The following is a 21,109-nucleotide window of genomic DNA, read 5'->3' on the forward strand; positions in this document are numbered from 1 at the left end:
GAGGTAGTGGTAGACGGTTGTGAGTGCGAGGTAGTGGTAGACGGCTGTGAGTGCGAGATAGTGGTAGACGGTTGTGGTGGGTGAGTTCGAGATAGTGGTAGACGGTTGTTGTGAGTGCGGGATAGTGATAGACGGTTGTGAGTGCGAGATAGTGGTAGACGGTTGTGAGTGCGAGGTGGTGGAAGACGGTTGTGGTGGGTGAGTGCGAGGTAGTGGTAGACGGTTGTGGTGGGTGAGTGCGAGGTAGTGGTAGACGGTTGTGATGGGTGAGTGCGAGGTAGTGGTAGACGGTTGTGGTGGGTGAGTGCGAGGTAGTGGTAGACGGTTGTTGTGAGTGCGGGTTAGTGATAGACGGTTGTGAGTGCGAGATAGTGGTAGACGGTTGTGAGTGCGAGGTGGTGGAAGACGGTTGTGGTGGGTGAGTGCGAGGTAGTGGTAGACGGTTGTGGTGGGTGAGTGCGAGATAGTGGTAGACGGTTGTGGTGGGTGAGTGCGAGATAGTGGTAGACGGTTGTGGTGGGTGAGTGCGAGGTAGTGGTAGACGGTTGTGGTGGGTGAGTGCAAGGTAGTGATAGACGGTTGTGGTGGGTGAGTGCGAGGTAGTGGTAGACGGTTGTGGTGGGTGAGTGCGAGGTAGTGGTAGACGGTTGTGAGTGCGAGGTAGTGGTAGACGGTTGTGGTGGGTGAGTGCGAGATAGTGGTAGACGGTTGTGGTGGGTGAGTGCAAGGTAGTGGTAGACGGTTGTGAGTGCGAGGTAGTGGTAGACGGTTGTGGTGGGTGAGTGCGAGATAGTGGTAGACGGTTGTGGTGGGTGAGTGCAAGGTAGTGGTAGACGGTTGTGAGTGCGAGGTAGTGGTAGACGGTTGTGGTGGGTGAGTGCAAGGTAGTGGTAGACGGTTGTGAGTGCGAGGTTGTGGTAGACGGTTGTGGTGGGTGAGTGCAAGGTAGTGGTAGACGGTTGTGAGTGCGAGGTAGTGGTAGACGGTTGTGGTGGGTGAGTGCAAGGTAGTGGTAGACGGTTGTGGTGGGTGAGTGCGAGATAGTGGTAGACGGTTGTGAGTGCGAGGTTGTGGTAGACGGTTGTGGTGGGTGAGTGCGAGGTAGTGGTAGACGGTTGTGGTGGGTGAGTGCAAGGTAGTGGTAGACGGTTGTGGTGGGTGAGTGCGAGATAGTGGTAGACGGTTGTGAGTGCGAGGTTGTAGTAGACGGTTGTTGTGAGTGCGAGGTTGTGGTAGACGGTTGTGGTGAGTGCGAGATAGTGGTAGACGGTTGTTGTGAGTGCGAGGTTGTGGTAGACGGTTGTTGTGAGTGCGAGGTTGTGGAAGACGGTTGTGGTGAGTCCCAGGTAGTGGTAGACGGTTGTGATGGGTGAGTCCCAGGTAGTGGTAGACGGTTGTGAGTGCAAGGTAGTGGTAGACGGTTGTGATGAGTGAGTGCGAGGTAGTGGTAGACAGTTGTGAGTGCGAGATAGTAATAGACGGTTGTGGTGGGTGAGTGCGAGGTAGTGGTAGACGGTTGTGATGGGTGAGTGCGAAGTAGTGGTAGACGGTTGTTGTGAGTGCGAGGTAGTGGTAGACGGTTGTTGTGAGTGCGGGATAGTGATAGACGGTTGTGGTGGGTGAGTGCGAGGTAGTGGTAGACGGTTGTGGTGGGTGAGTGCGAGGTAGTGGTAGACGGTTGTTGTGAGTGCGGGATAGTGATAGACGGTTGTTGTGAGTTCGAGATAGTGATAGACGGTTGTTGTGAGTTCGAGATAGTGATAGACGGTTGTGAGTGCGAGGTAGTGGTAGACGGTTGTGAGTGCGAGGCAGTGGTAGACGGTTGTGAGTGCGAGGTTGTGGTAGACGGTTGTGAGTGCGAGGTAGTGGTAGACGGTTGTGATGGGTGAGTGCGAGGTAGTGGTAGACGGTTGTGAGTGCGAGGTAGTGGTAGACGGTTGTGAGTGCGAGGTAGTGGTAGACGGTTGTGATGGGTGAGTGCGAGGTAGTGGTGGGTGAGTGCGAGGTAGTGGTAGACGGTTGTGAGTGGTAGGTAGTGGTAGACGGTTGTGATGGGTGAGTGCGAGGTAGTGGTAGACGGTTGTGGTGGATGAGTGCGAGGTAGTGGTAGGCGGTTGTGGTGGATGAGTGCGAGGTTGTGGTAGACGGTTGTGAGTGCAAGGTGATGGAAAACGGTTGTGGTGGGTGAGTGCGAGGTAGTGGTAGACGGTTGTGGTGGGTGAGTGCGAGGTAGTGGTAGGCGGTTGTGGTGGATGAGTGCGAGGTTGTGGTAGACGGTTGTGAGTGCAAGGTGATGGAAAACGGTTGTGGTGGGTGAGTGCGAGGTAGTGGTAGACGGTTGTGGTGGGTGAGTGCGAGGTAGTGGTAGACGGTTGTGATGGGTGAGTGCGAGGTAGTGGTAGACGGTTGTGATGGGTGAGTGCGAGGTAGTGGTAGACGGTTGTGAGTGCGAGGTAGTGGTAGACGGTTGTGATGGGTGAGTGCGAGGTAGTGGTGGGTGAGTGCGAGGTAGTGGTAGACGGTTGTGAGTGGTAGGTAGTGGTAGACGGTTGTGATGGGTGAGTGCGAGGTAGTGGTAGACGGTTGTGGTGGATGAGTGCGAGGTAGTGGTAGGCGGTTGTGGTGGATGAGTGCGAGGTTGTGGTAGACGGTTGTGAGTGCAAGGTGATGGAAAACGGTTGTGGTGGGTGAGTGCGAGGTAGTGGTAGACGGTTGTGGTGGGTGAGTGCGAGGTAGTGGTAGACGGTTGTGATGGGTGAGTGCGAGGTAGTGGTAGACGGTTGTGATGGGTGAGTGCGAGGTAGTGGTAGACGGTTGTGATGGGTGAGTGCGAGGTAGTGGTAGACGGTTGTGGTGGGTGAGTGCGAGGTAGTGGTAAGACGGTTGTGGTGGGTGAGTGCGAGGTAGTGGTAGACGGTTGTGAGTGCGAGGTAGTGGTAGACGGTTGTGGTGGATGAGTGCGAGGTTGTGGTAGACGGTTGTGAGTGCAAGGTGATGGAAGACGGTTGTGGTGGGTGAGTGCGAGGTAGTGATAGACGGTTGTGGTGGGAGAGTGCGAGGTAGTGGTAGACGGTTGTGATGGGTGAGTGCGAGGTAGTGGTAGATGGTTGTGGTGGGTGAGTGCGAGGTAGTGGTAGACGGTTGTGGTGGGTGAGTGGTAGGTAGTGGTAGACGGTTGTGATGGGTGAGTGCGAGGTAGTGGTAGACGGTTGTGGTGGATGAGTGCGAGGTAGTGGTAGACGGTTGTGGTGGGTGAGTGGTAGGTAGTGGTAGACGGTTGTGATGGGTGAGTGCGAGGTAGTGGTAGACGGTTGTGAGTGCGAGGTAGTGGTAGACGGTTGTGGTGGATGAGTGCGAGGTTGTGGTAGACGGTTGTGAGTGAAAGGTGATGGAAGACGGTTGTGGTGGGTGAGTGCGAGGTAGTGGTAGACGGTTGTGGTGGGTGAGTGCGAGGTAGTGGTAGACGGTTGTGATGGGTGAGTGCGAGGTAGTGGTAGACGGTTGTGGTGGGTGAGTGCGAGGTAGTGGTAAGACGGTTGTGGTGGGTGAGTGCGAGGTAGTGGTAGACGGTTGTGGTGGATGAGTGCGAGGTAGTGGTAGACGGTTGTGAGTGCGAGGTAGTGGTAGACGGTTGTGGTGGATGAGTGCGAGGTTGTGGTAGACGGTTGTGGTGGATGAGTGCGAGGTAGTGGTAGACGGTTGTGGTGGGTGAGTGCGAGGTAGTGGTAGACGGTTGTGGTGGGTGAGTGGTAGGTAGTGGTAGTCATATTCCTATGGTTAATCTGTCATGTGATATGTGATATGACTATGTGATACTGTGTGCTATGACCTAGTTTGTGATATTCAATCCACTCACAAAATCAACACAAAGAAGCGGTTCAGTAACCCGGAATTTAAACGCGAAAAGGCTTTGTCAGTGTATAGGTGAGTATGCTTATTCAAGGTCCCAATGCAGTGACACTTCCTATGTCACCATGGACGTTCCGGGGCCGGTCCTCTGCATGATCTGGCTAACTGGTTTTACCTCTATAACTGGTAAGTGGTTTCAACATGCAGTCTCTAGATACCATGTAGATGAATACACAGCAATGCTCTAACATCATCAGCATTACTGATCTCTGGGCGGATACTATCTTACACTTTCATAGTCTTCGCCACTTGAAATAGGATCACGAAGTATCGCTAATACTTATACGGCGATAAGCGGAACGGCTTGTTTTCACTGTTTAAGTATTAGAACACATGCTGTTGTCTTCGTTAAATAATCATCGCGCTGTTTCTATTTCAAGTGGGAGGACTGAAGGTTGTTGTAGGGTAATAATGCAGCGAATGGCCGACGTGTGTAGCACGTTACTATTTTCAGTTATGTCACGGCGCGTTTGTTTCAGGTCAGATGAAAGCCCGAAGTGATGCAGGACTTAGATGTGGACCACTAAGGTGAGCACGGATAAAGTGCTGACAAACCTTGAAACATAATCAAGCTGGCACGCCTAAGGGACGCAACTCTGCATAGAGAATTGCGGTAGCTTACGCGACCGGTTCACTCATACTCCCAATAATGCAGAGAAGCTAAAGAAATGATATTTCAGCAAATTGACTGGCATGTAGTATAACACAACACATATAGACGAAGACAATGCATTTACATGAGATGTTGCATTAAAATATACAGCACCACGACCTGAATATTGTCGTAACTGCCTTTGGGCGTCCAGTGCGACCCTGCTACAGTTACTAAATGTATTGCCGTTCCTGGTCCTTGTGGTCAATTAAGCCATGACATTGCCCTCGCCTTGTCCACCACGGCTCGGCTCCGTCAAGGAGTGATTGGTCTAATGACACTTACTCCAAGTTGTCTCTATCAGCATTCACACACACATAATAAAGTAACGCAACACCAGTTTATACTCACATAGTTTTACTTACTCTCAGCCCATCTATCAATACAGGACAGGATCAGACTGGCCAGGCTCGTCACTAGCTGGGGGAAACTTAGAACGATCGGGATTCGACTCGATCGATTGCAAACCGCGCTCTCTTCTCCTAATGTTGAAGCCTTAGGTATCATTTTATAGTGTTCGAGCCTGGCCTGTCCTTGTCACATGTCATAATACCTCATTTTGATTCGTTGATCTGACCATGAACTCATGTGTGTCGTAATCGGAAAAATACAGAAGCCAACGTGCCATATTGCTCATCTCTCTATTGATTTTGTGACACGCATCCGGAAGCTCCAAATGAAATATACCTTGAAACTAACTAATGGACGATAGCCAGAAACCAATCCAATGATAATTATGAAATTCCAGAGTACACTTGTGATAAATGTGAAATGTCTTTTATCTATTGATTCCTTTCAAACTAAAAGTTCTGTCACAAACTATATCTAATGCAACTCCTCATTGCAGCTATAATGGTTTTATTTGTTATCATTTTCTAATGTTTTTGAGAAGCATTTTTAACCTTATAACAATATTGTTGTTTAACGCGGCACTCAGCAATAGTCCAGCTAAATGATGGCGGTCTGATAATAATCGAGTCTGGACCAAACAATCCAATGATTGACATCATGAGCATCTATGCTCGCAATTGGGATACGATGACGTGCATCAACCACGTCAGCGAGCCTGACCATTCGATCCCATTAGTGGCCTCTTACGACAAGCATAGTAGCCTCATAGGACATGCAATGGTAGCTGCGATCCCATTAGTGGCCTCTTACGACAAGCATAGTAGCCTCATAGGACATGCAATGGTAGCTGAAGACCTATTCTAACCTGGATCTTCACGGGTCATTACCTGAAGAAGCATTCAGAACCTTTACCTGGGTGTAAACAATATATGTTATGTTGTACATTGGATATCATTGTGACCTTTAGGTTTGAGTGAGTGAGTGAGTGAGTGAGTGAGTGAGTGAGTGGGTGAGTGAGTGAGTGAGTGAGTGAGTGAGTGAGTGAGTGAGTGGGTGGGTGGGTGAGTGAGTGAGTGAGTGAGTGAGTGAGTGTTGTGAGTTTTTTTTGTCGCATTGGCAATATGTCCGCCGTATAGCGACGGAGACGATACGTTCCTCCCAAGCTAACACAGAGGTATTGAATCAATGTTGGCTCAATGTCGCGCTTAACGTTGGCCCAATGTGGGTAGATGATATCGGCCCGTTTCAGTGCATTAATAGGGGTGGGATTTAGGTTGTGCCGAGTATATTGTGGTGGCACACTGGCTGATGCCATTCTTTGTTGGTTTGTTGTTGTCTTTATTTCATTTTAACGAAACCTTTCTCTGAAGCAAGAAATCAGAAAATATTCCAGTTAATTTCCTCGGAAATAATCCATCCAGTCACGAACAGGAGCCTACCAATCACGAGCAAAGTTTGTCGCCTACAGTGTCGCAGTGAATATGCAGATCTATAAAATAGTTGAAAATATATGTCAAATGTATATATTGGTTGCACAAAAGAGTAAAGTAAAGAGTGTTGATGTTATTAATGAAAAACTAAGTTTGTAATTTTTCAAAGTATTGTTAAATAAAATGAAAATGTTAAGATTATAGAAGTTCATATCCATTGTTGGCCCAATATCCCCATACAAACAGGGGCATGCCAACATACACCCACCATTGGCCTAACATCGGTGTGTCAACTACTGCCGCTACTGTTACCACCACTACTACTGCTGCTACTGCTACCACTACCACTACTACTGCTACTGCTACAACTAACAGGCTTAGATAGTGGCGACCCGTTTTAATCCACATACGCTAAACGGGTACACTTTCATATCCATTAATTATGATTTACTACATCTTGACACCGTGATACTTAAATAACTTCAGTGAGAGATAATACCAGGTACCATGGGTTATTCAAACGGTCCTCTCTAGAGAAAATGTAGCGACCCTTGTAATGTTTAGTTGTTAAGTACATACACCACCATGTAGCTACAAGTCGGGTTAGACGATGCAGTGCTATCATAGAAATACTTATCTCCACGGAGATGCGGTTATAATATCTAGTGGACCGCCTCCGTGGTCTAGTGGTAGAGCGTCCGCCCGGAGAGCGGAAGGTCCGGGGTTCGATCCCACGTCGCGTCATACCAATAGACGTTAAAAGATGGTACTTGTTGCTACCCTGTCTGAGGCATGGCAATAAGGGGCTAAAACAAGGACTGGTCGGCTCGGAGTCAGTATACTGTGTCTGAGTGGGGTATTCATGTTGCACTACGGCATGGTATCTCAGTGAGGTAGCACTATAAATCGGCATTAGTTCGGACTAGTACAAGCAGCCACATACACACACACACACACACACACACACACACACACACACACACACACACACACTGTGCATGCACGCCGCTATATACGTGCAATAATCTTGGACGCGACGTTAAACCCAATTTCACCTAACCTATAATATCCTATGTAGATGTTACTGCTACAGTCATAGTTAGATTACACCAATCTAAGAGATATGTTCCATTTCTTTAACAGAACTTGTTGTTGTAAATGTCACTTCTTTTCAATAAATCAATGAAACAATAGTAGCCATCTTGAGTAAAAGTGACAAAGACCAAAGATAATCATAAGAAATATCTGCCAAAAGCAGAGATAATTAGGTACGAACGTAAGCGTGCGTTTAAGTTATATTGTAAGCATGTATTTAATAAATGACTATCAAATAGCACTGCCACCAGGTGGCGCCGATCAGAAACACAAGTCAAGTTAGGGAAGTGCATCGGGGATCATTGTTGTCACTGATTTGGAAATGTTCTCCAAATGTGTACCGTAAAACATATTGAACGCTTTACTGAGGCCTTGGAAATTGCAACGCTGATCAAACAACTTTTGAGCGAAAGGCGTATGACGCTCTTTGAAATATTCGAAGGAAGAGCATGCTCGATCGTACCTCACAAATTGTGTTATGTTGACACCAAAGGCTGGAACTGCTGGAATATTGGCCGACATAAAGGGAAAGTCATTCTATCTGGCGGATAGTATTTTGTCACTCAGAATCTGTATGCATAGATCTATATATGAAACAGATGGGTCTGTTTCACAGGCCTCTTTTATGTCTAGTTCAGATGGGTAAATCAGAGGAAGGGAAATGGCAATTTGACCATTATTGAAACGTTGAAGTAAAATGTTTTAACTAATGTCACTTGTGATGAAATCAATTAAACAAGTGGAATAAAAAACAATGCCCCACGCTCATGCAACCCCTGATACATTGTTAATGGATGGAGATGTGTGTTTCAGATGCTGCTGCAGTAATCGCCATCAGCAGGCGGGTCCCTGTGACTGGGGTCAACTTGACTATTTCCTGCACATTCGACGTGGCATTTACCCAAACTGCTCGCTTCTACAAGTCTGATGCAATCCAGGGCGGGTGTTCTCCGGCATCAGGCCGATGTGGATCTGGATTCCCTGAGTACACTGTGACTCAAAGCAATTCCTCGAGAGAGATGCATCTCTACATCCAGGCAGTGGACCCAGTGCGAGACAATGGAACATGGACATGTAACGCAGGGGGGGGATCTATTTTCCAATTCCACCCCCTTGTCTCAGTTTGCATGTAAGTGATAATGAAAGGTTGATTATTGTTTGAAACAGAATATTTTTGCTATATGAGCTTTATATAATAAAATCATTTCTCTCAAAGAAGAGGTTGACCGCCCCTTCACCCATAACATATAAAGTGATCCAGCATGCTCAGTTTCCGAGGTAATACCGAAAGACGAATTATTTTTACAGCATTTTTCGGAACAAATTACTTTTTTCAATGTTATCAAGGCCCTTCCCTAATCCTCAGAATATCAAATGGTATAACCACTTATGAATTGCAAGTGACTTGGGATAACTAAAGCTTAAATTCCAAGTTTTGAAGTTTTTCATGCTAAACCCACACTGTTATTTCTAGTAAATATTTCTTATTTACCTTTTCCATGGTTTAACCCTTTCACATCACAGCTGTACTTGACTGGGACCTGGTAACCTACACTCCTCGGCTGACGTCTCTCCCTTCTTCTGTGACACCAGACGGAAACATCAGCATCAGCGTCACCGCGCCATGCGCAACTCCTGCTGCTGTCATCACGTGGACGTATCAACAGGTGAAACTGGTGTGCTCTTATGTAGGATGTAGCCTCACTTGGGTATGCCGAGCTGGAATGGTTCCCAACGGTGTTTGTTGTGAGAGGCGACAGTTTAAGCGAAACAATGGTGAAACAGATATATTGGTCGTTTTCGGCCTTTGCGGTGAGGTGAAATGGGGTTTATTTCTTTTGCACTGATATAGCGACGTACATGCACTTGTGTGTGTGGCGGCTTGTACTAGTCCGGACTGATGCCAGTGCTGGTGCACTGAGATACCATGCCGAGGTTTAACATGAATACCCCTCTCAGTCACAGTGGGGGTGGTCGGGTAGCCTAGTGGTGAAAGCGTTCGCTCGTCACGCCGAAGACCCGGGTTCGATTCCCGACATGGGTACAATGTGTGAAGCCCATTTCTGGTGTCCCCCGCCGTGATATTGCTGGAACATTGCTAAAAGCGGCGTAAAACCATACTCACTCACTCACTCACTCACTCACTCAGTCACAGTATACTGGTATGGCGCGGCCGGTGATCTAACTTTCACACCCTTCCGCACTCTGGGCGGACGCTCAGCCACAAAACCGCTGAGGCGGTCCTTTTCCTAAAGTCATAAATCTGATTTCATTGAAGGAGGTGACGAACAAGATTATTTTATTTCTCAACATTGTTTGTTCAGGACATCCAACATACCCAGCGAAGAATATTTCAATTTTGTTAGATCTGAGGCACAATTATTCTTGTCCAGTCGTTCTGGAACACATAGGTGTATTTCTCTCTGTGGTGACGTTTTCTCCATGGCTGGTTGGTTGGTTTGTTGTTTTACGCCACACTCAGCAATATTCCAGCTATATATCTGTACGTAATCGACAATCAAGTGATTGATATCATGAGCATATATCCACGCAATTTGGATCCATGGCATGCATCAACCAGGTCAGCTAGTCTGACCACATCCATCTCGTCGGCCGCCGTTTACGGTAAGCATTGGTTGCTGAAGACCTATTCCACCAAGGGTCTCTTCTTCAAGGGCCTTGTTCGTCTCTCATATGTAAACCTTACTCAGGAACAAAGTCGAGAGACACCCAGCCCTCCTTGCCACTTTTTTCTGTTTCAGGGAGTGAAAGGCGTCCTTCCCAGCAGTATGTCTTCCTCCCAGGGTTCTTGTCCCCCAGGCCAGGTCCAGACCACCAACACCCTGTCTCTATCTGGGAACATAGCCTGGTTCTCTAACTCCTGTTTTCGGTTTCAGAGAGGCGTCCTTCCCAGCAGTACATCTTCCTCCCAGGGTTCTTGTCCCTCCGGCCAGGTCCAGACCACCAACACCCTGTCTCTATCAGGAAACACAGCCAGTCTATTTAACAGGACAAGCCCTATGACAGTCACAGTGGAACATGACTCGTTTGACCCTCCCACATACACAAGGTCCAGATCGACTGGGGCAATACAATTTCCGGGTAAATTTGTTTGTTTTTTGTTTAACGCCGCACTCAGCAATATTCTAGCTATATGACGGCATTTTGCAAATAATCAGACAATCCAGTGACCGACATCATGAGCATCAATCCACGCAATTAGGATACAATGACATGCATCAACCAAGTCAGCGAGCCTGACCACCCGATTCCGTTAGTCGCCTCTTATGACGTCGCCTCTTGCTGAAGACCAATTCTAACCCGAACAATCTTCTCGGGACAAGGTCCGGGTAAAAGAATGTTGGTTCAACAAACGCTTTCATGTTGTGAGTGTTTTAACGCCACATTCAACAATAGGCCAAGTAAAGTAAGCCGCATCTAGATGGGCCCTGTCAATAACCGACGGACACCGAACATGAAGTGCCCGGGACTAATATGACCCGGAAGGACCGTGGATTCACTGTCGTTATGCGAATCAGCAAGATTCAAAACAATTCAAAATCTTAAAGTCGTTTCTTGATTTCAGTAACAAGTCATTTAAGGTTTGGTAGATTTCGTGAAGGATTGGACACGAAGAACAGTGTATATGATTTGTTATAGATGTCAAAATGCGTTTAGAATCAAACAGGTGGTGAGGTGAGGTGAAATGGGGGTTAACGTCGCGTCCAAGATTATTGCACTTAAATAGAGACGTGCATGTACGTGTGTGTGTTTATGTGGCTGCTTGTACTAGTCCGGACTGATGCCGATTTATAGTGCTACCTCACTGAGATACCATGCTGCAGTTTAACATGAATACCCCACTCAGACACAGTATACTGACTCCGAGCCGACCAGTCCTTGTTTTAGCCCCTGAATGCCGAGCGCCAGACAGGGCAACAAGTACTATTTTTTAACGTCTTTTGACGCGGCCGGGGATCGAACCCCGGACCTTCCCCTCTCCGGGCGGACGCTCTACCACTAGACCACGGAGGCGGTCTAGAATCAAACAGTTATAAATGCTTACGTGGAATTCAGCTAATAGTTTCTATTCCTTACTGTGGATGCACGTGGTATATTCAGCGCCTATGTCACAAATGAAACAACTTTGGTTGGGGAGAGAAGGTGGATCGAATACCAAGTTCGACAAGCTTGGCTCCTAGAGTTTCCTGGGCTTCTGTCCTGCGCCACACTAAACCTCAGGCTAACGGGTTGTCTCTTTTCATCCTGCTGTAAATGGGTACCCGGTAGTAAGAGATGCTATGTGCCTGTAAACATTTTAGTACATTCTTCGAGAGGCATTTTGATTTGAATACTCCTCAGGAAGATGAGGCTGAAGCTCGAGTCCACGCGAATCCATTGATAAGTGTAACACTAATGTAGCGCTGAGAGCTTGCATCAGTAGGGGGATGAGGGCCATTACAAATGTCCATTATTGTATTGTACATGATACATTTTCGATAGTATGAACCACAAGTATCCATTAAAGTAGCCCTATCGTATTTCAGTACCCGTCTCGTCTGTGATATTGGCAAACATCACTTCTGACAATGAAGAGCTGGCAATAGCTGAAGGACAACATTTGACCTTGACCTGTGTGACCTCCCCAAGTTTCCCCAACCCCACAGTGACCTGGTCCGGACTTCGTGCTGTTGTGGGGTTGTCTACTGACACCGTGGTGACATCTGGTGTCCTGGCACAGACAACAAGCACAGTCACTGCCACTATAAGCAGGGCAGATCAGGGGGGGATAACTCGATGTGAAGCTTCTAACGTCAACGGTCAGACATCAGCACGGTCAAAAAGGGCAATACTTGAGGTTTTGTGTACGTTATTATTGATGACACTTATTTAACATGAATGCTTTCAAATAATTTAATGAAAGGTGAGGTGAGATGGGGTTTAACGTCGCGTTATTATTGCACTTCATGTGTGTGTGTGTGTGTATGGTGTGTGTGGTGTGTGTGGTGTGTGTGTGTGTGTGTGTGTGTGTGTGTGTGTGTGTGTGTGTGTGTGTGTGTGTGTGTGAGTGTGTGTGCGTACTCCTTGTTTTAGGCCCTTAGTGCCGACGCCAGGCAGGGAAACAACATGTATCATATCTTAACGTCTTTTGGTATGAGGCTGCCGGGGACAGCGCCACCGACGTTCCGCTCCCCGGGCAGACGTTTTATCCACTACGCCACGGAGGCGGTCATATTTAATGAAAGGGATGATATACGTCAGAAACAATCTCTATCTCAGACGCGTTTTAAGGGAGTTAAAACAGTTCTAAAACAATCGCAGTCAATGTAGTGAAACCACATTTTCTGGCTATGTTTTTGTAATACGTGTCTTGTCATCTGTTGTAGTGTCCATGTTTGTTTGTTCGCTTGTTTGTTGTTTAACGCCACACTCAGCAATATTCCAGCCATATGACGGTGGCCTGTAAATAATCTAGTCTGGACCAGACAATACAGTGATTGACATCATACGATGACATGCATCAACCAAGTCAGTGAGCCGGGGTAGAAAAGATCTTCAGCAACCCATGCTTGCCGTAAAAGGCGACTATGCTTGTCGTAAAAGGCAACTAACGGGATCGGGTGGTCAGGCTCGCTGACTTGGTTGATGCATGTCATCGATCCCAATTGCGTGGATTGATGCTCATGATATAAACCACTGGATTGTCCACTCCAGACTCGATTATTTACAGACAGCCGTCATATAACTGGAATATTGCTGAGTGCGGCGTAAAACAACAAGCCAGCCAACCTTAGTCGCCTCTTACTACAAGCATAGTTGCTGAAGACCGAATGTAACCCGGATGTTCACGCGTAGTTTCCATGTGGCAGTTATATAAACACTGACTGGTCAATGACATTTGTATTGCCAGATGCACCTGATATAGTCTTCCATCCAGTCGAAGTCAACGAGGGGCAAACGTTGGTTCTAACTTGTGAAGTGGATGGTCGACCGACTAACTACAACTTCAGGAGTTTCTCTCAATACTGGATGGAAAACTTAGTCGGTGTTATACCAGGTAGACAATCTGCGAACAGCTACACGTTGGTAATCCCTGATGCCAGCTACACTGACGACGGCGTGTACGAGTGCAGCGTTGACAACGGAGTCAAGGATGCTAATAACACCGTAGTTCAGAGAAAACGTGCCAATGTCATTGTGAATGGTGAATATGTTTTTTTTCAAATTTTAAATGGTGCGAGTAATAACAAATGTTATATTTTCACTTTCTCAGTGAAGTACAGATTCTCTTACATTTTTGTGGAAGCCTCGGTGGCTGAATGGGTTAGATCGCTGACTTTGTGTGCTGTCGATTAGGTGCCTCACTCTGGCAGGTGTGGGTTCGGATCCCGGACGGGACTCAACCCTAAAAGTACGTTTGTTACATTTGACCACTTTCAAACTTGTTCATGGTGTGAGTTTTGTATTTAAGTGAATTCACTGTAAACCTCCATTTTGTAAATATATACTGTCATATCTTTCAATCTTGTAGTTGAGTGAACAGGTTTAGATTTCGGTAAGATATTCACTGCTGCTGGGTATTATTGGGTACTGGGTTGGCAATTATATGCATCTGGTGGGCAACATTGGTGACTTGACTGATTCCATGTCATCGTACCCGATACCGTGGGACTTGGCTCGCAATACCGGCGTGTATGGTCTGGACCCGAAAATTACAGGCCACCGTCATGTAGGAATATTGCTGAATGAAGCCTTCGAAAACAACAACAACAAAAAAACAAACAAACAACATACAAATCAACAAACAAACAAATCAGCAAACAAACAAATCAGCAAACAAACAAACGAACTAATCACACAGCTATAATTGTCTGGTTCTCGTTTTCACTCTTGGTCAAAGGGTCGTCAATACTGAAAATGAGAAAATAACACATTGAATCATCAGCTGCTAAAACCTTCTTCATACATAATTAGTAAAATAATATACACAGCTGACACGTCTCTGTAAATATATTCGACAGCTTAATTTCTCTTTAAGTCACTTTTCACCTGCAGCATATCCCAAGTTTACCCCTGACGCTGAAGGGAACGTTTCTGCAGAACCGGGCCAAGACGTTACATTGGAACAGACATTTTACAGCAGCAGCATGAACTATTCGTCCGTCAACTGGACATCACCTGGTGGTTTAGCTGTGCCCGAGGATGAAGTCAGATCTGTAATGGTAACGTTGAGAAGAAACAATCTGACGGCTTTACGCAGCGGCTTTGTTGTGTCTACTGTTGTGAGACGCGTTCAGCCGGCTGATGCAGGGGTGTATGTCGTGTCTGTGTGCAACGCCCGGGGATGCACCCAGTCATCCGTATCACTCTCATTGGCAGGTACATCACTTACCACTATGGAGCGACCATTTCATATTCTGGGGGCCTGGCATTTAAACCCTCTAAAATGCCCGAAAAAATCTTTCTCCTCAGGTTTTATTGAACAAACGTTCTCAAGACATGCTGGGTCGTAAAAAACACACCAAAATCCCAGACCTCAAAATGAAATGGTCGGTACCTGATTTTGTAATATTTTTACTGGGAGAGGATCAACTCCACTTTAAAGAGTATTTCTGCTACATCGCGGCGGGCCAGCTTAATGTGGGAGGATAGCTCGAGGTGATGCAGGTCTCAGACATTCACCACTTTGGTGAAACCCACGAGCACGGGTATGATCTGGAGTTCGACCCCACGATAAGCGGATCCTCGTAAGACGAATGAGTGAGTTGGGTTTAATGCCGCTTTTAACTTTATTTCAGTCATATCACGGCGTGTCAGCTTAATGTGGGAGGAAAGCCCAAAGTGATGCAGGTCTCAGACGTTTACCACTTTGGTGAAACCCAAGAGCACGGGTATGGTGCTTACTAACCTAGAAACATAATCGAGGCAATCCGGGATTCGAACCCACAATCATAGGTTTCTGGCGTGTCCAAGGGACACATTTCTGCACATCGAATCGCGGCGCCTTAGACGACTGGGCGACCCGTGCGCCAGACATTCCAGAATTTTCGTTTGCTCAGTTTTCAAATTTTGAATGGAGAACAATGGTCAAAAATATTTGTAGCATAGTCTGAAATGGAAGTCACAATTTTGAAACGAGTGCCGTAAAGCTTGAGAAAGCTGCTTTCTGTGCTGTAGCGATAAATAAGATCTGATTTCAATGAGACTGGATATTAATATTATTTTCCGTTTAAAAGGTCCACCTCGGGTTCCACTCGATCTTCAAATAGTTGCAACAACCTTTACCAGTATCATTGTAAAGTGGAAGCCAAACTCTCCTGGTGGGGACTTCACACAGACGTTCTCCCTGTTTTACCGGGTACCTGGGGGTGGCGCCTGGGGGGTGAGGAGTTTCAGTGATAACCCGGGTGGGTTTGTGTATGCCGAGATACCACAACTTACCCCCGGAACCGTCTATGAGTTGAAACTTCTGTCACGTAACGACTGGGAAGGAAACAACACCAGTCCTTTCACCGAGGCCATATCTTCCAAAACATCAGGTACATGAACAAAGTAACAAACAAAGCCATAGTTATAAGAAATCTCTTCTAAAAGCAGACTTCAATCGTCTGGTGCCTGTTTGCACTTGGTCAAGAGGTCGTCAAGTGTGAACATGAGGAACGTACACATTGAATCATGAACTGCTAAATGTTCTTCAAAAAGTGTTAGTGAAAAATAACACAAATAAACAAAGGTTCTCTTTAAATACAAACGACAAAACCCTTTACATAAGCATATGAAATCTCTACTAAATGCAGCGTCTTTTGAACGATTCCAACTATATCATAAGAATGTGTTAATGAATCACTTTCAAATAGTGATGACACCAGGTGTTCGCGACAAGGCGACTTAAGATAGCATCTAGACCGGCAGGTGATTAAGTGGACATGGCAGATGCCTACAGTATGTCCTCTTATATGTATCCTTCTGGTTAGTATGTGAGATCAACCGTTTTACACGTGTCATTTGAATACGTTTTTTTCTTATATGCAAATTCTATTCGATTTTGGCACTAATGACATATTGTGTGTCCTTCCCAGATGCATGCACACGTTCATCTCCTGTAGCGGTCATTGGACTCGGAGTTGCTCTTGGACTATCTTCTGTGCTCATTATTGGATTAACTATACCCCTAGTTAAGTCAAAACGTCAGTCTTTCGCCAAAACTAAAGGTGTGTACAAATAAACAGACTGCGGAGACTTATCGATTTAACCCGCAATAATGAAGTAAGGAAATAGTGGACCGACAATGTATGTAATATACTGTGATGGGGCATCTGCCGAGGCAGAGCGATAACTGACTATTAAATTCCAGTTTCCACTTTATAGTCAGTTAACTCCCTTGCCTCGAGAAGATGGTGATGGGGAGGAGGGCTGGAAACAAATGAATTGTTCACTGTACAACCCGGATGTCCTAAAAGCAAACTGTGGTATTATGTTTTTATTCAATCCTGTGGCGCCTTCTTTCGCGTAAAAGAGAGGTTGGGTAGCCTTGTGGTTGAGGTGTTCGCTCGCCACGCCGAAGACCTGGGTTCGATTCATCACATGGGTACAATGTGTGAAGCCCATTTCTGGCGTCCCCGCCGTGATATTGCTGGAATATTGCTAACAGCGGCGTAAAACCATACTCACTCCCACACACTCATAGAAAAGAATGTCATAAATAGAAGCAGTGTCTGAAAACGTTTCGTGTCTCTAATAATAATTCCAGCTGATTCCCACCTCTAATTGAGACGCTAAGGCAGTGCTCAGTAGCCAGTGGCTAGTCGCTCAGTAATGAATATATAACGAGGGAGGTTTCCCATCATCTGCCAGGGTCACATAGTTCTTGTTAACGTCAAACACTTGTGAAGCCAATTGCTTAGTTTCATCTGTTTGGCCTGGGGTCTTCTCTGGTTGATAGCACGACCCAGAGAAAGAAAAGGTGTTAATGGGTTGTGTTATCTTTGTTCCAGAAACAGCTTCTGACGTTCAAGATGACAGGTATGAACTTCTCACACGACGTGCACGTTAAATAATTAAATGGAAAACTGTGACTACAACTATTCGACGTCCGGACCGCCCCGTGCTTTAGTGGACAGAGCATGTACCCGGAGAGCAGAGGTCAGCGGTTCGTTTCCCTGCCGCGTCATGACATTAAAACGGGGTACTTGTTATTGCCCTGCCTGGCGCTCGGTACTAAGGGGATAGAACAACGACTGGTCGGCACTGTGTCAGTACACTATGGGGTACTCATAGGTACTCATGTAAAACTGCGGCATGGTACCTGAGTGGGCTAGCACGCTCTCTCTCTCTCTCTCTCTTTGTTTCTCTCTCTCTCACACACAGAGGTGCATGCATGTTGCTATAGGAGTGCAATTATCGACGTTAAACCCTATTTCACCTCACTTCACTCAATGTACTCTTTAAATACTTAAATGTCACTACAAATATTCGGTTTTATTGCACTAAACTTATTTGAGGTATTAAATCAAAATAATTGTTTCTATATCTTTTATTTCAGCCAAAGGCACCAGAACCCCGGTATGTAATAGTTACATTTAATATACTCTGTACACACATATGAGACACGATCGTTTATGAATTAATCGAAGGTTCTATTTATAAGAAACATGATATCAATCCTTTCTTAACTATCCCCGTGGTGATTCAAAGGTACTGAGAATCCAGTGTTATTTGTAACCGAAATTCCCGTGCCACGAGGGAGCTTTATATGGGATCCTAGAAGGGACATTATGGCTTTTTCGCCCTTACCAAAAGAAAAGCAAAATATTTCAAAAGTAATCAAAGAGCGACAGAGCGGCAACGCGACATTTTCAAGCTCACACTATGTCGCGCTACCTCATTGTCGCCCTATCTAAAATGTGTGCAAAGGCGTTAAAATGGGCGACAACGAGGCAATGTCCCTTCCAGGATTCCATAGCTTTAAGACTTCATCATCTCTCCCATTGGCCTGTGAAGGTGTTTAGTATCTTGCAATGTCCCTTCCAGGATTCCATAGCTTTAAGACTTCATCATCTCTCCCATTGGCCTGTGAAGGTGTTTAGTATCTTGCAATGTCGTCAATAACTGTATCGTAATTTGAAGGGATATGGGTGGCCCAGTTGTCTGAGCCTGACAGACCTTTTAACGTGGGTTTTAATCCCGGTTCTCCTTTATAATGTTTATGGGTTTGTCAGCACTCTAACCGCGTTGCTAGGTTACACTATCGTGGTACACGTCTAAGACCTACATAACCTTGGCGTATCTCCCCCACATCAAACTGGCACGCCGCAATATAACTTGAATACTGTTCAATTAGGCGTTAAACCCAACTCACTCACTCACTCACTCTTAATTTCAAGGCATGCCAACCTACTCCACCTTGCAACAAGATCAGGACAACACAAACACCTATGAAATGATTCAACCCCAAGGTGCAACAACAGGTATGTACACTACTGTATAACGCCCCTAAGTACCAGCAAGTATAAACCAATTGGGTTACAGATAAACCTTTGACCCTTGGTTAAAGGCGGCACCCATAGACTAAGATCATTTCCAGTGCTGAAGACTCCGTGTTCTTGTGGGTAGAGCGTCTCCCCGGGGAGTTGAAGGTCGGACATTCTCGAGCCGTGCATGCAAAAAGGCATTTAAGAATGGTACTTTTTGTTACCCTGCCTGACTCTCGGCAATAAGGGGCTTAAACAAGGACTGGTCGGCTCGGAGTCAGTATATTGTGTCTAGGTGGGGCAGATATGTTAAGCTGTTTCATGGTATCTCCGGACCAGTACGAGTAGCCTCACACACACTCACAGACAGACAGACAGACAGACACAGACGCACATACATACAGCGAGACACACACACAAACACACAGACACACATGTGCAATATTCTTGAACGCGACGTCGAACTCCACATGACCTCACATGACACATTATCTCAGTGTAAAACTATCCACATTGTCCTTGGTGAATGTGGAAGATATCCCATATTTTAAATTTGCTTATAAACGTTATTTAAAATACCAGTATAAGTTCGTGTTAAGCCAACTTTTAGTTTTCCCAAAAAGTGTTATAATTTATTTTCACTTGATGCTAATAAGGGGAGAATAAAGAGGCTTTCAAAGTTGAAATAATTAACATATGAAACGAGATTTGGTTTTGTGAAGGAAGACCAGTCTTTTGTTAGGATAGATTCTTTTGTTTCCTTGTAGCTGACACTATTACTTAACAACAGGATTGGCATGCCTCCCTATCTCTAGGCTTTAAAGCGTTTTCGTATTTTATATTGGCTTTATCACTATAGATAAATTGCGTGTGGCTTTTGCACGCTCATATAGTATATAATAGAAACTGTGCATGTCAAGAAACCTGTTCCTGGGGATATATCGAAAGTGGATAAGATCCTTTTCTATGGACTTGTAGTGCATTTGTGTAGAACACCTGTGTCAGTTGAATGTCCCCCCCAAAAATTATATATTTGCTAGTTTACTAAACTAGGGAATGTTAATTTTTTATGCAAATAATGTGAGAAAAGAAATGTAAAACTTGGCTGCAGCAGTTTTTCAACATGTAACTGGCCGATGGCCTGCACTTCGTGAATAACGTGACAGTGTTGTATTACCGTGTGAACTGTACTCTTTCCCTTTTATATTAACATTGTGTCTTTGAACTACTGTTTCTCCTTCCAGGTATTCAAGCAGAGACAACACACTACATAGACACAAGTCACAGCGGTACAACTGTGTATGAAAATTGACCATCGTTAGAAAATCTTAAATAGAAGATATTTGTTTTTGAAAAGTATCGAATCCCGGACGGGACTCAACCCCCAAAAAGTACGAGAATCTGTACTTTACTAAGAAAGTGTTATCCCAAATATAACATTTGTTACATTTGACCACTTTCTAAATGGCACTGTGTATTCACTGAAAAGTATTGTTTTACAAGCACAATAGACCAGACATTCTCATACTTTCTTGATAACATGTAGTTATGTATGCACATTGTGTGAATGGCGGTGCTATCGTTGGGGGAGGACGTACTTACCCTGTTCGCGAACACCTGGTGTCATCACTGATTTTCAGTGATCTATGCATATACTTTTCACTGTAGTTTGCGTTTTACGCGCTATGGAATCTGTGTCGGCGGATACTCAAGACTGATTATTTTCTTGCATTGAAGTTATATATACATATGATATATCCTCATTGTAATAAAGCTTATGTTTTTTACGTGATTTCTATGTGTACTTATGACGTCCCTGAGACAGATTCAGTTTTGTCTCGGGTAGAATGTGTGCTATGTAACCTATGGCTAGTCGTAGAGGTGACTAGCTTGGGAACCCCCAGGGATACCGGGTTCGAATCTGCCCCTAACAACCGAGTCTGGACGTAAGGCGCTAGGGGTAGTGATAGGGGTCTTCGGTGGCCACCGTCATACAACTGGAAGTTGCTGAATGCAGCGTTAAACAACACGCACACACTCGCACGTACACACGCACGCACAAACACAGAGTAGAATGTTTCGGACAAACACTTCATGGATTGCATGTGATCGCACGACGGCGTCGGCCTTGCTCATAATATCAATCACTGGTTTGTCTTGTCCAGACTTGAGTGTTACAGGCCTCGATCATTTAGCTGGAA

The 21,109-nt window shown here is 45.6% G+C and overlaps 1 pseudogene; it reads left to right on the forward strand.

The window, feature by feature from the left end:
• Positions 1-3,974: 3,974 nt before the first annotated feature.
• LOC139460610 (immunoglobulin superfamily DCC subclass member 3-like) lies at positions 3,975-20,615 on the forward strand (annotated as a pseudogene).
• Positions 20,616-21,109: the final 494 nt, after the last annotated feature.

Source organism: Haliotis cracherodii, unplaced genomic scaffold, assembly GCF_022045235.1.
Source record: "Haliotis cracherodii isolate W230 unplaced genomic scaffold, xgHalCrac1.p SCAF_14, whole genome shotgun sequence".
Taxonomy (NCBI): domain Eukaryota; kingdom Metazoa; phylum Mollusca; class Gastropoda; order Lepetellida; family Haliotidae; genus Haliotis; species Haliotis cracherodii.